Source organism: Vulpes lagopus, chromosome 1 (assembly GCF_018345385.1).
Source record: "Vulpes lagopus strain Blue_001 chromosome 1, ASM1834538v1, whole genome shotgun sequence".
Lineage (NCBI taxonomy): Eukaryota > Metazoa > Chordata > Mammalia > Carnivora > Canidae > Vulpes > Vulpes lagopus.
The window spans coordinates 14737459-14758311 of NC_054824.1; the positions used below are offsets into that span (position 1 = coordinate 14737459).

The window sequence follows — 20853 nt, forward strand, 5'->3', positions numbered from 1 at the left end:
CAAGGGGTCCTATACTTTGAGAATGCCTTCTTTAATAATTTTTAAGAATTTCTCTGGGCCTTGGGACCAACCAGTGCTGGCATTGCCAGGGTATTGCAAACTCTACTTAGAACCCATGTGTGCTATGGTTCCAGTTTCTTCCATTTAGGGCATTTTCTGGCCCTCTATCCGTTGTGTTGGGTTGACCAGATGCCCTAAGGAACTCTGTAACTCATACCAGTAGACTCATTCCAGGGCCTGGTGGCTAGCCTGGTTCTAGTGGGCTGCCCTAGTGAGCTAATCCAGCTGACTGCAGCAGCATTCTTTCTCAGAATCATGTAAGATTAGATCAGGAGAATGTGCTGACATGCTAATTTGGGGGGACTCTGACTCAGAGGATAAAAAATCTGGACTTACACTGTGCAGTAAACAAATGTTCATGTTCCCTTTCTCTCCTATTATTAATTTTTCATGATAAATCACAGGAGACTGTGAATATTCTTCATCCTGTGTCCAAATGAGTAAGAATTACCCCACACCAATATGTCAAAGGCAAGTCTTACCCAGAATATACAAGAAAATGTAAATGATAGTTCATTTCATGGCCATGTCAAATTTACCATTTGGAACTTTATAGTGTAAAAGTACAGTGACAAATCTTCCAGCCATGTTTCCTCTTGAACTCTTTAGACTGCAATCATTGACCCCTAGAATGCTATCTCTCTCAACCTTGACTGCACCTCTGACTTTCCACATCGCCACCAATGGGGAAGGAAGGTAGGCAAGGAATCTATGGGCAAATTGAGAAAAGTAGTCCCTATACATACCAATACCTCTAGTGGTGATTTCAGCTGGTTCTAATCATTCAGTGCCTTATGCCCTACCAATCACTGTGGTTTCTGAACATCAATCCTTGTTACTTCATGTAACTTTGTTTTATTGTTGCACTAATATAACTGAAGGTCAAATGGATGAAGTATTTTGCCTAAATTTGTAAGCTAAGAAGTAAATGCCAGTGCAAGGATGTTACCCTAGGGCTGTCTGACTCTAGAACTTGCTTTTCAGGGTATATACTCTACTACCTCTAAGATCCAAAAACACCAATGTAGAGTTTAGACATATTTTCCCCCAAAAGAATCCATTGCACTTTTTGGTACTCTCTACTTCAATTAAAGTAGTTAGTTTGCTGTATTATACTTTAAAATGATAACTCTATGTATCTGAAGTCTCTAAAAGAGAGAATAAAATGGATATATATGAAACAATAAAAGGCTCAGAACATGGTGTAGTGAAAAAGTGCTTGGGCTTTTGACTCACACCAAAGTAAGTCCCAATTCCAGAAAGTTACTTTGACTTTCTATGTATCATTTTTCTCATCCATGAAAGAGAAATGTTAAGTATCTATCTCAGTAATTAACAGTAGGCATTAAATAAGATTCCATGGATAAAACATAGCAACTGTATATGTAGGCACTCAATGAATCTATTTTGTCTTCACCAACTCCCAAACACACACACTTATGGATATGGATAATTCTGGTTTACAGACCTATCTGGAGAAACCAATCTCTAACTGTCATCGTATACCCTTGAGTCCTATCGGTGACATATAAAATGAAAGAGTCTGGGACATAACCCACTTATGTTATAGTGGGTTATGTTATTCTTATCTTTGCTTACTTAATTTTGCCAAATGGCTTAATGACACATCTAAATTTCTAGAAAATCTGTTGAGTATAACCTATGGCTGAGTCACTGTTTTTCAATGTTCAGACCCTGGAGCAAGCAAGAAAAAAAAAGTCACAGAATACTTGTTAAAAACAAGCTTTGAAACTTTAAGAAAAAGAAAGGAAAACAAAAAAAACATAGATTTTTGGGATATCTATAGTTTGCGAGATTTACATTTGGAGACATTTTGAGCATGGAAGACGTAGTGAGGGCAAAAGTTATTTTTTATGGTAACTTAGCTTTTAGTGAGTTTGCAAAAGCAAAGTTGGAGAGTTTTTTGAGATCCAAGTGCCAAGATTTATAGACAGCAGCTGGCTAGTATGATCCTCACATTTCCAAGCTCAGTAGACATATAGAAACAAACTAGTTTATGAATGCTAATCTTGGGAGAAAACCAATCAGAAATTTTGCTGCTACTCTTTGGTTTCTGTGTTGTCCTCTTCCCTTTCCTGCCACCACTGTCTACTTGCAGAGCATACTATCCTGGGCACTAGGCCTATGAGAAAGGTTTTTCATATTCATGCACCACTGGCTTTCCCCGTAAAATGTGAAGATGGATTCCTCTTGGAGCTGCTCTCCACAGGCCTGGTCACATGTGTAGAAAAAGAGTAATTGCTGTATAGATCTTGTATGGGCAAATACTTTTGCTGAATGTTTACTATATGAAAAATAATATTTTATTGTTCAAAGGTGAAAAAGACCCTTTTGGGGCTTCTGTTGGAACTAAATTACATGAATTCTTACCCTTTTTCCATGGGAAAGTAACTTTTTAAAAAAATTTTTCCAATTTATTTTCATTCTTAAAATCTAAGTCTTCATACCAGTCATGGCCACCCTGCTTTACTCACCTAAGTAAAAACATTTATATTCACGATGATTACATTCTTTTTTTTTTTTTAAGATTTTATTTATTTATTCATGATAGTCACAGAGAGAGAGAGAGAGAGAGAGAGGCAGAGACACAGGCAAAGGGAGAAGCAGGCTCCATGCAGGGAGCCCGACGTGGGATTCGATCCCGGGTCTCCAGGATCGCGCCCTGGGCCAAAGGCAGGCGCCAAACCGCTGCGCCACCCAGGGATCCCCATGATGATTACATTCTGACTATAATTTAGTGAGCAAGAAAATATTCTGGAAGAGAGAAATGTAGCATTCTATAAGCACTGTAGGAGTAGAAATTTTCTTTTACTTTGTGGTTCTAACATATACTTTCTATAGAGGGAATAACTTCTGCAAAGGCAACTCAAAAGACCTAAAATTAGCACCATATCTTTGATCCAATAGACTATAGTATCCAAAGATTAGAATATAATGAGCCTACATATTTTCTCATCAGTACTTTCATAAGGGAAATAGATAATTGAAAATTAAACTCCTACTAATAGGATGCTGGATATCGGGTTTGTATCTTTTGAAAAAACAAGAAAAAGTAAATTATAAATCAAATCAAGTTTTAAAGTCATAATGGAATCATGCTTACTTGAAATGTGTGTTCATGCACAGGCCCAATAGACTGCCCATAACATTATCTAGCAAAGACAAGAGTCAGAGAGAAACTGTTTATTGTGTGGAGTCGCTAAACACATATATACTTCAAAACAGGACAACAGATGTGGAGCAGCTGCTCATTATCCACAAGGAAGCGGGAGTCTGCCTTCTTTGAAATTATTTATAAGCTGCTTCATGTTTAGTTCTAATATTTTTTTCTTTTGGGTAAATAGAATTAAGCATTCATGATCAGAATTTTAAAGTATATACTGATTTGCAACAACAACACTCACATATATCGCATTATCAAAATGCTTCACACTTTAATTACAGCAATATTCATGAGGGTCCTGTTATATCTAGTCATTATAATAAACACCTATCAAATGCTTACTGTGTGCCGGGCAGCACTCTAAGTAATTTAAGTCATTTGATCTTCACAACTACCTTCAGAGGCAGGTACTATTCTCATTCTTATGTCACAAAGCTCAGAGAGGTTATTAAACTTGTCCAAGATCACACAGCTAGTAAATGGTGTTGCCTCAATTCAAACACTAGCATTCTGACTCCAGAATCAATACTTGGCTAAGCCATCACGCTGTTCATAAAACAAAATATAGACTATTTCAGGTGTGTACGTTACACAGTGTGTGACAATTGTTGCCTTAAAAGAGAAATTTTCTGACCAACAGGATTATCAGTCAGAATAAGCTTGGTTAAGATGTGGACACAAAATGACACAATAGCACCACATGCCCAAGCCAGGTCAGCAAGAGGCTCTGCTCCCCCGACTTACCTAGGGACCTGGACCTCCGTTTTCTCTGGCAACAGAAGACAGGATAGGATATAGCAGGGACACAACAATTCCTAAATTTCCCAGGTCAGAAGTCTCACATTTCACATTCACTTACATTCCATTGGATGAAACTAGTCACTTGGCCACATTTACCTGCAAAGCTGTTGAGAAATGTAAGTAATGGGTAGAAAAATATTAGGAAAAAAGCCATTGAAGTCAAATAAGAATAAAAAGATTGCGAAGAAGCATTTAGCTACTCTGAATGTTAGCTACTCTAAATGTTGACAGAAATTTAGGAGACACAGGATGTCCAAACTTCCACAAAGCATTTGACACCAGTGTCAAGTGGACAAGCCAGAAAAATGATGACTGGAAGGTCTTGTGGCTAAAGAGTAAGGCTGGCCCCTGAGGACACAACTGGACACAGGGCAGCTCCTTGCAGAGGCCCCAGCTTGCTCACCAGTTCTAAATCCAGAAGCACCTGTTGGCTGGCACCTCTGAAATTTCAGGTGTCTCACCAACAATAGCGATGTTTAAATCAGATTGCTAAATTATTAATGTAGAATAACCATAAAAGTGGAGCAATCTTCTTATTTTGGCTGATAAATTCTGTACTCTGGTAGATTTATAAATTCTGAATTATACATAAATTCTGAGCAAAAAGAGCGAATTGATTGTTTTGGTTATCATTGGTTTAAAACTAGGAGAGCCCTGAGCTATGCCAGACTACAAAGGCAGGTCCACATATGAGATGAGACATTGGTGAGAATGACATCTTGGATACAGCCAAGCCTGCTTTGAGTTGGTCTGCTGGCAAGTAGAGGGGAGGGCACACCAGATCAAGGATTCATGAGGGAACAAGTGGATGTGGCTCTGGGTTCTTCCCTGGTCCTCACAGAGACACAACCCTGTCATCTCAGCAGATGATGAGAAGTGTGGATTCTGTTGGGTTGGAGGGACCCAGAACTTGAAGTTCACTGTCCTCATATAGTCTAGGGCTGAGGAAAGGGAGTAGCAGCAGGCAGAGGACATTTCAACCGTGTCCGTGCCATGAGAATCTCACATCTGAGTTCCAGATCCATCATTTTTTTTTAAATTTTGGTAAAATACACATAACATAAAGTCTGTCATTTTAATCACTTTTAAGTGTACGGTTCAGCGACATTCAGTGATTCACATTATTTTTTAAAGGTTTTATTTATTTATTCATGAGAGACACAGAGAGAGAAAGAGAGGCAGAGACACAGGCAGAGGGAGAAGCAGGCTCCACGCAGGGAGCCCGACTTGGGACTCGATCCCGGGACTCCAGGATCAAGCCCTGGGCTGAAGCGATGCTAAATGGCTGAGCCACCCAGGCTGCCCAGCGATTCACATTATTAAACAACCATCACCACTATCTCTCTCTAGTACTTTTTCACCATCCCAACCAGAAACTCTTGACCCATGAAACCATAATTTCTCTTTTAAATTTTTTTTTACTGAAATATAATTGACATACAGTATCCTATTGGTTTTAGATGTTCATCATAGTAATTCATTATTTTTGTATATTACAAAATGATCTCCTTGATAAGTCTAGTTACCATCTGTCACTATAGCAAAGTTATTACAGTATTATTGACTATATTCCCTATGCTGTGCTCTACATCCCCATATTATTTACACCAAAGTTACGAAGACCTAGGTGCCCCCTGTTTTATTTCTTGTCTGTCTGATGCCTGCCACAAGACTGTACTCATGTACATCTGGCTATACCTGCCTGAAGGACTGAATGCTCAGTTAGGCATTCAGGTTAGGGTAGGTTAGGGCTGGAGGTGGAGGCACACAGAATAAATGTCTATGCTCCCTGGCTCTTTACACCAGCACACGAACATCTGCTCCCTCCGTGACCACATTCTTTCTTGCAATTTAGTATTTATACCAAATTTGGACAATAAGTACATTGATTCTTAGTCCATTCGGGTTGCTATAACAAAATGCCAGAGATTTGGTAGCTTATAAACAACAGAAATTTATTTTTCACCATTCTGGAGGCTAGGCAGGTGCAAGATCAAGATACCAGCAGATTTGGTGACTTGTGAGGGCCCACTTTCTGGTTCATAAGCAGCATCTTTTGCTGCATCCTTATAGGGTGGGAAAGGGGCCAAGGGAGTTTTCTTGGGCCTCTTTCACATGGGCACTAATCTCCTCATAAGGTTTCTGTCCTTATGACTCTCAAAGGCCACAGTTCCTAAGACCACATCATGTTGGGCATGAGATTTCAACATACAAATTAGCCGGGGAGGGATACAAACATTTAGACTATAGCATATTCTTTTGTTTTTATAGCACATTCTCTATAGAGGCTCATGCCCTATTTATCATAAATAGGGGTTTCTCTAGATACCTCAGGTGTTTATTCACAGATTACTTATGACAGAAGGACAATCTTATTCTTTTTTTTTTAATTTTTTATCTATTTATGATAGTCACAGAGAGAGAGAGAGAGAGGCAGAGACACAGGCAGAGGGAGAAGCAGGCTCCATGCACCGGGAGCCCGACGAGGGATTCGATCCCGGGTCTCCAGGATCGTGCCCTGGGCCAAAGGCAGGCGCTAAACCGCTGCGCCACCCAGGGATCCCCAATCTTATTCTTATATGTATTTATTTCCTAATTTAACTTTGAAAAACATCTTAACTTGATGTTAGGAGAATACTCTATTCTTCTTTCTATTTATTATCTACAAATGCTAGTTCAATTGAGCAACCCCTATCTGGTTGAACAGCACCAGGGATGCTGAAGGGTAGGTTCAAACCTACCTGGAGTACCACGAGACACATTTCAGGTGGGACTCAGTTGTTAGCCCTGTTCAACTAAAAAGCTTATCCCATAACTGGATAAAACCATAAAATGGATGCTGATCAAAGTGTTTAATGACTTCAAGCAAAGGAGGAAATGCAAGATTTCAGAATCAAACTCTAAAAAGGCCTACTGGGCTAAAATGATGAAATCCAACACTGAGACTGAATGGTGGTCAATTCAAGGTCCTGCACCTGGATCCCAAACTTCAACTGCTTAAGGGCAAGGCATGGGTCATGGGGTTTGTAAATGTTCACTGGTCTGACTTTGGCTCTTTTATATTTCCCAGCTACCCTGTAGTTAGCTTTGCCACTGACGGACTCTGACAGTGGAATGTGAGTGAGAGTGACATATGTCACTTATAAAATGAGGAAGCTGAAAATGAGGTGTGCTTCACCTCACATACTCCCTGCCTCCTGTCCTCAGCAGGATGATACTAGGGAGACCCTGAAAAGACAAGTTGGAGGAGCCACGAGATGAAAGTAGCATATTTCCTTAGTCACCTCTTTGAAGTGAACAATTCAAATCTCCCTGGAATAGGATGTGAGGGAGAATAAATCTTGATTCCATTAAGCTATTGAGATCTTGGGGTTGTTTGTTTACATCTGAAAAGCATTTAAGGATTTTAACTGGCAGTAAGTTTATATGAATCAACTAGAAGGATGCTTCCTATTCTTAACTTAGTAGCACTCAACCACAGGCCCTCCCTCTAAAAGGAAACATTGATTTCCTGTGGACACCTCAACATCCTCTAGGTTTTTCTCCCACCTTGCTAGCTGCTCCTTTCTCAGTCTTTCTTTGCATTTATTCTCAAGGGCTATTAATTATTGAGTTCTAGGTTCAGGGCTCTGGGCTTTCCTCTTTTTATCTGATGTTCTTCCATATGGATTCAATTACCATCTATATGCAGAAGACTCACAAATTCATATCACCACCTGAGCTCCAGACACACATAATCAAACCTTCTACTTGATGTTTCCTTGTGCACTTTTCAATGACTCTTCTTACAAAACTGTACTCCTAATCTTTCCTCACAAATCTGGCCCTCTTCCAATGTCTCCCACCTCAGTGAATGGCACGGAACCCCTCCAGTCACATCAGATAGAACCTGTAAGTCTATGAATCTCTCACCTTTATCTAATCCTTCCCTTCCCCACTTTATATGATCCATTATCAAGTTTTGCCAATTTTCCTTCTAAATAGTTCTCAATTCCATTGTCTTCTTGCCTGTTACCACAAGCCACCTTGGCATTATCTGTTCCCAAGTCTTTTTACTGATCCATGTGCATATATTCTGGTGTCTTCCCAATCCACTGTTCCCTGTAATCTTTCAAAAATTAAAATTTCATCCTCTCCTGTTTAAAACTCCTCATGGAAAAAAAATAAAACTCCTCACGGTTTTCCATTTGTTGTGTTAGGCTTGAGATAAAATAGGGTCTCAAAGATCCTGCATGATCTGGCACTTTCTTCATTCCTGCTGATAGGCATCCCCTTCCTTGTTCCATTTGTGTTGGACTTCTTTCCATTCCTCACACCTTCAGGAAGGTCCTTACTACCCACCTCTACTGCATATGCTTGCTTCCTCGCCTGAGATGATTCTCTGTCTTCTCGTCACCCTATTAGCTTTAACCTCCCTCAAGCATCTTGCTCAAAAGAAAAGAAGCCTTTTTGATCTCCCAGATTAGCTCAAATCCTCCTATTACAGGTTCATAAGACTGTATACCTTTTCTTAGGACTTGTCACAGATGCAATTTTACATTTATTTGTGAGACTGTTTGTTCCTCTCTATATCCTTCACTGGATTATAAGCTCTATGAAAGTAGAGGCCATGTTTTCTTTTGTTCATTTTTATCTCCAGGACCTAATACAGTGCCAGATAGAGATTATATTCCCAGTATTTGCCAAAGGAAGAGTGGAAGGGGAAAGGGTGGAAAGGAAAGATGGAAAATAAGAAGGGAGGAAAGAAGGAAGGAAGAAGACAGATCAGTTTCTCCCCCATGCTTGGGAGAACTGGGTTAGATTGTAAGTGCCATATTTTGAGACCAAAGCAAACCAGAATATATTCAGAAGACAAAAACCAAAAAGGGAAGGGTGAACCAAGTTGGGGATCCAATTACCATTAGTTTCCTGTAGTCAAGGGATCCTATTCTAAAGAAAAATATGTTGTAGTATTTCATGATGTGAAACAATTTATACCGTTCATCTTTTGCAAATAAAGGCATTTACAAGATTTGTAAATAATCTTCAAAATCTATTTCTGGACAAAAATATATACAAAAGTTCTGCAATTTCACCATGCATTTATTGATGGGAACTTTTGTCCCCTTTTCCTGTTGCTATTTCTATACTAATATAATGGAATTATCTGCTTCAATAAATCTCATGAGTAGTCTCCTGTGAACATCTATGGTTTAATTCAAGAGGAATAGTTTATAGTATTTGTCAAAACCATTTTTTTTATGCTAAGTAGAATTACCACCTGATTGCTTCTGAGTTTGATTTTTTTTGGCTTTTAATAATATTGCATATGAATATGAAAGTTATAGTCATGTAGTATAAATTAAAGAATATATAAATACACACGTGGTGGCAAAGTTAAGATTAATAACCAGATTAGCTGCCAACTATGAACGTTAATAAAAGTGACTAACCAAATTATAAAACCATCTGCTATAGTCATTTATTGGGAATTGCCAAGTTTCTAAAAGTTGCTGATATTTATTATATATTTTTAGTAACAGGTTAGACTTTTGCAAATTTTTCAGTTGTACTTCCCTTTTAAAATTCAGAATTTCACAGTGTCAAATATATCCTTCTCACTACTTCTAAGCCTTTAAACTGCATACCAGAGGAGGGTATTTTTATTTGTTTGTTTCAACACCAGTAAAAATACAGAAAGAATCCAATGACTTGATTCTAGATTAAGGAAGCTAATACCTGAATCAGAGGAAGGATCTGTATTCTGCAGCACTAGCTCACAGCAGAATATCAAACTGGGTCCACCTCAGTCTGTCACCAAGAGTTCCATCAGTGACTATGCTAAAGGAGCAGGAACAAGACTGGCTCCAAGTGGCAAATCACGTTGGCAGGAGAGGAGGACACTCACTCTTTGTGGGGAAGAAGTCTAGATTAAAGCATTGCTCATAAGAACATGGTTGAGGAACAACTCTGAGAATTCACATGAGACTGGCCCCAGCTTCAAATCTCCAAATGGGTAAGGGTCAAGGATAAGGCATATTGGAAGAACTGAATTTCAGTCACTGGTAAAATCTTAGGGGATTGTCTTAGAACAGAGTCCAAATCAGCTCCACTACCCAACAGATCAAAGTCAGAAGGAGCCCGCACTATAGAATCAAGAGCAAAATTGCTTCAAATGAGCCGTAAGTAAATGGAAGGAATTTAGAATTTAGAAGGAATTTAGAACTTACCCACTGTCCAGGTAGTGGGCAGAGAAGAAAGTGAAAATAACATGATCCCACTGACACTAAGTCATATGTGAATCGTAAAGGTAATGAGGTTTAAAAAAAAAAAAAACACTTTGACTCAGTTACATTCACCATATCTTATGAAAGTATTCTAAAGAAATGAACTTGGACAATTAAAAATTGTATGGCTAACAGACTCAGACCCTCTCTTCATCATTCCTATTTTTTTTTTTTTTATGATAGGCACACACAGAGAGAGAGAGAGAGGCAGAGACATAGGCAGAGGGAGAAGCAGGCTCCATGCACCGGGAGCCCAACGTGGGACTCGATCCCGGGTCTCCAGGATCGCGCCCTGAGCCAAAGGCAGGCGCCAAACTGCTGCACCACCCAGGGATCCCTCTCTTCATCATTCTTATACAAATCTGGTCATTGGCAGCATCTATGGAATGAAGAACAAGGAATGAAGATTTCAGCTTGCAAAAAAATATTTTGGAGATTCCTTTTAAGAAATATTTTTTTAGGGATCACTGGGTGGCTCAGTGGTTTAGTGCCTGCTGTGGGCCCAGAGCGTGATCCTGGAGACCTGGGATCGGGTCCCGCATCGGGCTCCCTGCATGGTGCCTGCTTCTCTCTCTGCTTCCCTCTCTCTCTCTGTGTCTCTCATGAATAAATAAATAAAATCTTAAAAAAAAAAAAAGAAATATTTTTTAAATGTACTTGGCCATCTTATCTGAATAAATACATTTATAAACATTGTTACCAGGTAGCAAGAGGTGATCCTGTCCAATGTTTGCAGAGATTTTATGGTTGGCAAATATAGTGTAAAATTTGCAAAGATACTAGGCTAGGAGTATGTTTACATTGGATAAGTGAAAAAGCCCGGCTTACGCAGTGAGCTTCATTAATGTCGACAGTGAATTCGAAAAATATAAGCCCCTAAAGTCCACTTTTCTTATCAAAACTTCTAGGTCAAAATGATTGGGAAAAATATTTCAACTCACACTTCTCTTGGTTTTTAAGGGAAGAGGTGTCAAATTTATGGAATCTCAAATATAGGTTACTTGACAGGATTAAAAGAAATTCCACTTAAAAATACTTGCTGGCAATGTATTCTATTATTTTTTTTTAAATCCACTAATGAATTTTGTGTGTGTGTGTGTATGTGTGTGTGTTTGTGTGTGTGGTTTTTTTTAATAGCCTTAGACCTTGTAGGCTTGAAGCAGTTACATATTACTTGCAGTAACTCTTGGAAGTAGCACACGTAATTCAACCCCGAATCTAAACCTTTAATCATCTGGTTTTGACAACTTCTGTTTAGTGTGTTCTGCCAACAACATATTAATTAGATGTGACCCAGTGGTTCCAGGTCATTGCAGGAAAGCAAACAAAGCTCCAGAGATTACATGCTAAAACTCAACTATCTTCTTGGCTACTTTGTAAAATAAAGGAAGTGAAAATCTGAAGTAATTCTCATAAAGACGAGCTACCTAAAGAAAAAAGGAGGGACTGGGGACACATGGATTACCAAGATTATATGTGTCTATGAATTGTTTACTTTGTCTGCACAAACCTATTCAGAGTGGTCTTACCAATATTCCCAACGCAGTCTGCTGTGTTTCTAAGGAAAACATAAAGGACTAAATAAACAACTTTGATTTTCTGAAACAGTTGGTATAGAAAGAACACTTGTGGTGGGCATTGAGTAATGTATAGAACTGTGGAGTCAACATATTATACACCTGCAACGAATATAACATTGTATGTTAGTTATACTTCAATTTTAAAAAATCAACTAATTTATCTGGATGAATCTCAGTGTTCTAAATATGTAACAGTATTAGTCTGCTAGGCTGTCATAAGAAAGCACCACAAACTGGACTGCTTAAAGAACAAAAAAAAATTTTTTTTAAGTACACTGCTAAATAATAGAAGCAAGTGTGGAAAACATTTGTGCACCACAGCAAGGAATGTAACTCAGTCACTTAGAGGGAAATTATTATATCATCTGTCCCAGTCATATCAGTATTTCATTGAGAGTAGTTATTCCCCCAAAAGATTAATGATAGTTCTCATCTTTATTATTATAATTAATGACAATAAGGGTCACTGGTGAGAATCAGTATTGATCAACAACATTGATTTGAATCATTGAATTAAACTTATTGCAGTAGAAATCTTTGCAGTCAAAAAAAAATGAAGTGATAACAATAGGATTTCTATGATTGTAACACTGATGATTAAAAATAAAAACCCTACAGGAAAATGGATATATTTAGTATATTTTGGTTTTTCATTTTTAGAATGTTAGGGAAAGAGGTATCTTGACCTTTTAAGCAGTTTTCCTGTCAGAAACACTAATTTCCTTCTATATTCAGTGCTGGGCAGGGATATAGATGCTTTTGCTTTTCCCAGCATGTGGTATTGACTTTGGAGCAAAACTTAAATGGAACCCAGATGTTTCTCCCCTTAGCCCCAACTCTTGCCTCCAGGCCTGCGGTCTCTGGCTTTCCTTAGGCCAACCCTGATTCATAACTCAGCACCTTTTGGAATTCCTTGAAAAGAATCCACCCTCTCAAAAGCATTATTGAGATATATAGACTTTATTGAAGACTTTGAGGGAAAGGTTTGCTTTGCAAACTCCATAGCAAGCAACTTAAAAATTAATATAAAATCATCTCCTAAGTGCTCTTCTTAGACATTCCTCCCTCTCCTTTTTAACCATCCTACCTGGATTTTCTGCCCTACCTCTGGATCTTCTGGAAATTTCAAATTACTCCGTCATCTTCTGTGCAAAGTCCTTCAACTCTGCCCATCTTCCATGCCAAACATGGTCACTCAAATGCAGCATGGCACATAAGCAAAGGGCCCTCCAGGTAAAAAGATCCCCTTGCTTTATAAGGCAATTTATTGGCCCATTAGGATCTCATCTTTCATACTAAGAAGTTCATCCAAGTGGGTTTTTTTTCCTAAGAATATATAACGTTCTGCCTAAGAAGAATTCTGTAGAATAAAAATTTCTCCATTTCTCTTAATAAAAGTCACTTTCTCTGATTCAGAAATTCCAATAGCCTACACCTACACAGCAAGAAATACCAAGGAATGTGATAATCCACAAACATATCTATCAACTCCCTGGAGATCTCTCTCCTCGAATAAATTCTAAAAAATTCTAATTTCAAAGTATAAATTGCTACATATGTTTTGGCCTAACTAGAAGATCTGGTTTTAAATAGATATCCTTGTTTTGAAAATGACCTTTGATCACCCAACATCATTTCTCCATTCCACTCACCAGGAGTATACACACATTTTTTTAGAAAACTATATACCACATAAGTTCATATCAATGAGATCAAACCTTTAAAAGAAGCAGATTCATCCAGTAAAATAACTTACCGAAAGATCCTCTTTTCTTGTAATAAACCACACCAAAGAAAATTTGAACTTGCAAATGTGTGTGTTATGGCATAACTAATTATTTAAGATGTAGCTAACAAAATGAAATAACTATTGGATTATGAATCTAAGAAGGGCCTTGGTGGAGTGATGAGGAGGGTGTGTGGAGGTGGCTGGAAATTATATCTGTTTGATTTTCCAGTTTTGGGTTGTGGGACCATGTTAACTGGGCAACAAAAAGAACGTAAGCTGCTTAGTTAACTGGGCAACAAAAAGAACGTAAGCTGCTTAGTTAACTGGGCAACAAAAAGAACGTAAGCTGCTTAGAGTCACAGCTTCAGGTGTGACGATGGCTCCATCTCTAACTTTAGTGAGTTATGTCATCTTTTGAGTTTCAATTTTCTCATCTGTAAAAGAGAAATACAAATCCTACCTCAGAGCATTATCGTGAGCATTAATTATATGAGTATTTTACACATAGGGAGATATCAAGACAATGCAATCAGAATTTCATAGATGCAGAAAATGAGTCTCTTCTTCCTAGCCTCAACTCAGGACGCCTTTTTGCGGGCCCCCCAGATCATCTGGGAGTAACACTCAACAGCCGGCCATGGAGATGAATTTGATCCAATACTTTGTTTAAAATTTGCCAAGGCCACATTCTGACTTTCATGGGCCCTGGCCACTTTTTGTCATTGTAGGCTCCTTCCTCCATAAAAGCACATTGAAAATTATGTTTTATGAATGTGTTGGCATAAAGATGAATACAACCCAGGCTTGATCCATTTTGATATATTTATTATGATAATATTCTTTTTTTCTTCTGATTTCTGAAAGAAGTTAAAACATTTCTGTAGGTCTCTAACAGTACCTTGAGCCCTGGGCACTCTGTCTACAGAGACTTCTGGATAAGTCCCTGTTACCTTCTTGCTCCTGTTGGGAGGCTCCAACTTCTCGTTTGTGGTACTTTTTTTCAAGTATTTAAGGAAAAGTCTCGATCCCCTCTCTTCTTTTACTCTTTGTTGAACACATTAATTTTCTCTAATCTCTCTTCATAGACTCAATCCTCTTATCCTTTTATCATCTGGTTGATTTCTTTGGGTGCCTTTGAATTCTAGCCAAGGTATTGATGTTTCTCTTTGGTAAGTGTAAAACTGTATATGATATCCCAGGCCACCTGATGTAGGCCATATTGAATAAAATGATTTATTTCCTCTTCAGACATGTGAAACTCTACTTTTTGAACTTTTCCAAGTGCATTTGGGCTTTTTAATTTTTATTTGTTTTTAGTAGCTGACAGGGCATATTTAATTTCTTCTGAACTCTTACCCTCAGGTTTTACTGCTTTCCAAATGTCATTGTTTCATTTGTGCCTTTTTTGACTGCATGCACAGAATATTCTCAAATCAAAACTAATAATAAATCAAACACTTAGCCATGGAGATTCAGCATATGATTACCTATCTCCAAAATGTAGCCATTAAAAGAAAGGGGCAACCCTAGGATCCCAGAGTTTAAGCGGGTTTACAACAATATAGCACACAAAATATGACACAATTCACCTTTCTTTGCTTCTTGGTGATCATTTAAAACATTCACGTTACATTTATCTAAAAGTCACTTATACTAGTTTTTGTTTTATCTTAATGTAACTAGTTTACATTTTTGTTTTATTTCTGGTTTTAAAATTCTAGATGTCTAGAAAAATGGTTACTCTGTTTTCTCCACAGTTTTACTAATGATTATTGCCTTGAAGTTTTTTTAAAAAATAATATAATACATTTTTATTCACACTGTGCTGTATTCTAAGAAAAGATTTAAGAAGGTCTATAAAGAAGCATCCAAGATGGTATCATAAAATACATTTGAAATAAATCAAGGGAAAAAATCAAAGAGAAAATAAAAGTAAGGAAATAAGTTGGATAAAAGGTATGTATGATAACATATGCCATGAGTTCATACATCCTTGCTGGAAACAGGCCACAGTGCTGACTTTAAGGTCAGTTTTTGAATACTAGGTAAGGCAAACAATATGTACTTCCAATTTTCCACCTAAAAACTGATAAAAACATTTTAACTAATACTTACTTAGGATGAATAAAAATAGTATCAAATAATTTTTATGTGGCTGTGACTCCTTTATGGGGAAGACAAAGTGTTCTATCATAAAGCTTATATCTCCCCATCCCCCTCCAGCTCCCCATCTGCCATATCTGATTTCTCAGTAACACAAGGAAAATTGTCAATTATCTACAGCCAGAAATTCTCATCTGCTTTTTAAAAATCATCAGGGCTGTCAAGTTGAGCACTGCCAAACTAAGGGATACTATTCACAGGCTATACGTTAGAAATTTAAAGATCTGGAAAACAGAAAAATATAAAGAATATACAAAAGAGTATAAGATACACCTTAATTACACAGAGATAATATCTGTTAACACCTTGTTCCTTTTATCTTTTTTAAGGACAACTTCCTATAAAGGGAATTCTTGCATTAAAAGATATGCTTGTGTTTAAAACAAAATTTGCCAAATTAGCTCTCAGTCTGTAACATATGAGGATGGCCATTTCAGTATATACTTGCTAAATTTATGGCTTGTTTTTTTCCTTTATGACATGAAGATAATATTATCTAACAATAACCCTATTAGCTCATGGGGTTGTTGTAAATAATAAATGAGCTGGCAATATGTAATGGGCTTAGAACAATGTCATGCACATTTTTGCTATTAATTGCAAATTTTGTAGGTAAAATTAGTTTCTCATTTTTTCATAGTCATTAGGGATATGGAATATGTATTCATATATTTATTGGGCATCTTTGTTTCTTTCATTAATTGTCTATTCAGATCTTTGCCACAACTTTGTAATGCTTGCTTGCTCATTTTATATATTCTCTGTATACTAAGGATATTAACCATGTATATGACATAAATGTTTCAAATACATGGTTAATTTCTCTCAGTTCTTGCTTTTTTTAAACTTTGGTTTTATGTTTCTTTACAGGCAAATGTTTAAATATTTTAGTGAGTCAAATAACCAATTTGGGGGAGTTCTGTTTCTTCCTTTTCTATTTAGGAAGTATATTATTTTTTCTGTGATTGCTGTAACAAGTTGCCACAAACTGGGTGGCTTAAAAACAACAGAAATTTATTCTCTTACAGGTCTGGAGGCTAGAAATCCAAAATCAAGGTGTCAGTAGGAATTATTCCTTTCAGAAGCTCTGAGGGTAAACCTCATCTGTTCTCACACTTCTCTCCTAGCTTCTGGTGATTCCCTGCAACTCTTGGCTTTCTTGGCTTGTAGATGCATCAGTCTGATCTCTGCCTCCCTCTTCAACAGGCTTCCCCCTGTATGTCTGTGTCTGTGTGTCCAAATTTTCCTGTTTTTATAAAGACATTGGTAATATCAAATTTAGAGCTTTTTTTCCCCTTTAAATTCAATTTTCCAACATAGAGCATAATACCCAGTGCTCATCACATCATGTGCCCTCTTTAATGCCCATCACCCAGTTACCCTATCCCCTCCCCATCTCCCCTTCCACAACCCTTTATTTCCCAGAGTCAGGAGTCTCTCATGGCTTGTCTTCCTCTCTAATTTTCCTCCACTCAGTTCCCCCCACCTGCCCTCTCTTATGGTCCCTTGCACTATTTCTTATATTCCATGTATGAGTGAAACCACATAATAATTGACTTTTTCCAACTGACTTATTTAATTCATCATAATACCCTCCAGTTCCATCCACGTTGATGTAAATGGTAGGTATCCATCCTTTCTGATGGCTGAATAATATTCCATTGTGTTTATATACTATATTTTCTTTATCCATTCATCTGTTGAAAGACATCTTGGCTCCTTCCATAGTTTTGCTATTGTAGACATTGCTGCTATGAGCACTGGAGTGTAGGTGTCATGTCATTTCACTACACCTGTATCTTTGGGGTAAATACCCAGTAGTGCAATTGCTGGATCATAGGGTAGTTCTTTTTTAACTTCCTAAGGGTGGCTGCACCAGCTTACATTCCCCACAACAGTGTAAGAGTGTTCCCCTTTCTCCATATCCTCATCAACATTTGTTGTTTCCTGTCTTGTTAATTTTAGCCATTCTCACCAGTGTAAAGTGGTATCTCATTGTGGTTTCGATTTGTATTTCCCCAATGACAAGTGATGTGGAGCATTGTTTCAAGTGCTTGTTGGCTATGTGTAGGTCTTTGGAGAGATGTCTTCTGCCCATTTCTTGACTAGATTGTGTTTTTTTGGATGTTGACTTTGATAAATTCATTATTTATCGTGGATACTAGCCCATTATATGATATGTCACTTGAAAATATCTTCTCCCATTCTGCAGATTGCGTTTTAGTTTTGTTGATGGTTTTCTTTGCTGTGCAGAAGTTTTTTATCTTGATGAAGTCCCAATAGTTCATTATTGCTTTTGTTTCCCTTGCCTTCATAGATGCGTCTTACAAGAAGTTGCTGTGGCCAAGTTCAAAAAGGTTACCCATGTTCTCCCTTAGGATTTTGATGGATTCCTGTCTCACATTTAGATCTTCCATCCATTTAGATTTTATCTTTGTGTATGGTATAAGAAAATAGTCCAGTTTCATTCTTCTGCATGTGGCTATCCAATTTTCCCAATGCCATTTATTAAAGAGACTGTATTTTTTTCCATAGGATATTCTTTCCTGCTTTGTCAAAGATTAGTTGACCAGAGTCGAGGGTCCATTTCTGTGTTCTCTATTCTGTTCCATTGATCTACGTGTCTGTTTTTGTGCCAGTGCCATGCTGTCTTTGTATATAGCTTGACGTCTGGCATTGTGATGCTCCCAGCTTTGGCTTTCTTCTGAATTTAGAGCCTATCTTAATCTAGTATGAGCTCATCTTAATTTGATTACATCTGCCAAGATTTTATTTCTGAATACAGTCACATTCATAGGTTTCTGTGGACATGAATTTTTGTAGAACATTACTCAATCTACCACATGAAGTACTTTTGTACCCCAAGATCACAAAAAATATTCACATACATATTGTAGGTATATATGTATTTTTATATTACTCTTTAATCCATCTGTATCTCCATTGTTTCCCGATATAATCAGTGTTTAATTATTTAGGCTAGAGTACATTATCTTAAAACTTGAGCTTTTCCACTTTTTTCCAGTAGTAATGGAAATGTAAAATAGCAAATATTCCATTTAAATAATTTTCACAGAGAGAGACAGAGAAATAAGAAAAATTTAAGAGGACATTTGATGACCCAGAACATAACCAAGAAATACCAACCTTGCCCAGTGCAAAATAAATGCTCATCACTCTTGGAAATCTTCATACTCATCTCTTTCTCCTAAGCTAAGATTTACATAGTTTTATGAAGATGAAATCACACCCTGATTTAGTGCTCAGCTGAACAGAAGATGCTTGTAGTACAAGAAGCCCTTCGGCATTTTTTGTCTTCTATTACATCACATGTTTGCTTTCATGTCATATTTTCCCTCAGATCTGGCTTTCAGATGAACACTCCACCCAGTGCTCTGGCTTTCTTCATTTCCATATTGTCCCTCCTCATCCTGGGGTGGATACATGGGCAGAACTCTGCTTGTTCTCCAGATACTTTTCTAGGTCACATTGGATTCTTTAGTGATCTTCAATTATACTAATGTTTAATGGGTTTCCTCCTTGGATTGCCTTGCTGGTTGTGTTATGTCACAGTTTGTAATGCCTTGTCCTTTGGTTCTCCACAATACTAAAATACTAAAAGACCAAATATTTTGGTCTCTCAGATTAAAATCCTCTCTATTCTGTCTGAAATGTCTGTGCATAGACTGGTATGCTAATTTATCACACACCTGTTATTTTTTTCTAGAGATTTGTGTACTTTGAAGATTTTAGGTGGTTCCATATTCCATTAAAACCTATTGTATTGAAGAAATTTCATCCACTGCAATAATTTCTGAATTGTATAACTGCCAATTAAACATAAGATTTAAGCTTGTTCTTCAAACCAATGCATACATTTGATATTAATCTACATAACAGTAAAATTGGAAGAAATTATTTTTCAGTCAGTGACTAAATACACACCAGGGAAAATTCTCCTTCTGGATCTAGACTTCTGGATGCTGGAAAGAAATAGAACTTAAATCAATAAGCTAATATTTAATTATATAAATATTAAAACAACACAAGAAAAAAACATTTCTGACAGAATGAATCACTCTGTCAATAGCTTTTAACTCTTATATAGCTTAGTTTAAAATGTAAGTGGCTAAGTAATATTAAGGCATATGGATATTAGAACTCTTTGGGTGTTCATTATTTCATATATAAATATATCTAAGCATTGTTATCTTTAGACATAAAGTTTACAAATGTATGGGTTCTGAGAGAGACAATCTATCCTAAATAGAATATTTAGTCTAGAGATATTAACAAATTTCTAAAGGCTTTGTCCTGTAACCAGATTTCTGAAGGCCCAATCATCATCATGACCCATAGATTCCATTTATCTAACAAATAATTATTTAACTCTGCTATGTGCCAGGTCTTGTTCCAGGGGTTAATGAATGAAACAAAAAATAATTCCTTGCTCTCATAGAATTACTGTATGGTAGATCTTCTTTAACCCAAACTGCAAATTCCAATATCTCTTAAGACTAATGTTCCAAAGAGCATGTTAGGAACACCAGAAATAGACTTTTTTTGAGATCTGATAAGAACAGCATTTTTTGATGCAGGAATATATATGAGATCTTAGTCATATAGACACAGGTTGTGAGAAGGAATAGGGCCTATACCAGGATTTTAATAACGTGGAAAAAACTATGTAAGGTAGGGTATTACTGCATTGGGGTGAGATGGTTCCATATGAATATTTGTTAACTCAAAGAAAGGTCTCTATAGTAGTTGGATGAGTACAGTTCATTAATGGGGGTGGGGTGGGGTTAAGGTGGCACTGCATGACACAAATTAGCTGGTTTGGGATCACACTTTTTTGAAATTCTAGATTCTAGGTAAGAAAAGCACCAAACCAAATACTGTGTTCACCTGTTTGGTTCACCAAACCAATTACTGTGTTCACTCCATTGAATCTTTTTGTCTAACAGTGAAATGCTAAATGACAGGAGAAAGCCTCTTCATAAACAATAATGATTTGTGTCTGCTGTCAGCTGTGAAGCCATCTAAAAACAATTCCTTCCCATCGCCTGG

The 20853-nt window shown here is 37.3% G+C and overlaps 1 long non-coding RNA gene across 1 annotated transcript in view; it reads right to left on the bottom strand.

Annotated features, from left to right (window-relative positions):
* Positions 1-4001: 4001 nt before the first annotated feature.
* LOC121484110 overlaps positions 4002-20853 on the bottom strand; it is a 71471-nt gene continuing 54619 nt past the window's right edge. Inside the window, exon 3 of the long non-coding RNA XR_005985947.1 lies at positions 4002-4149. This is a non-coding gene — a long non-coding RNA (uncharacterized LOC121484110). The remainder of the gene's footprint in view (positions 4150-20853) is intronic.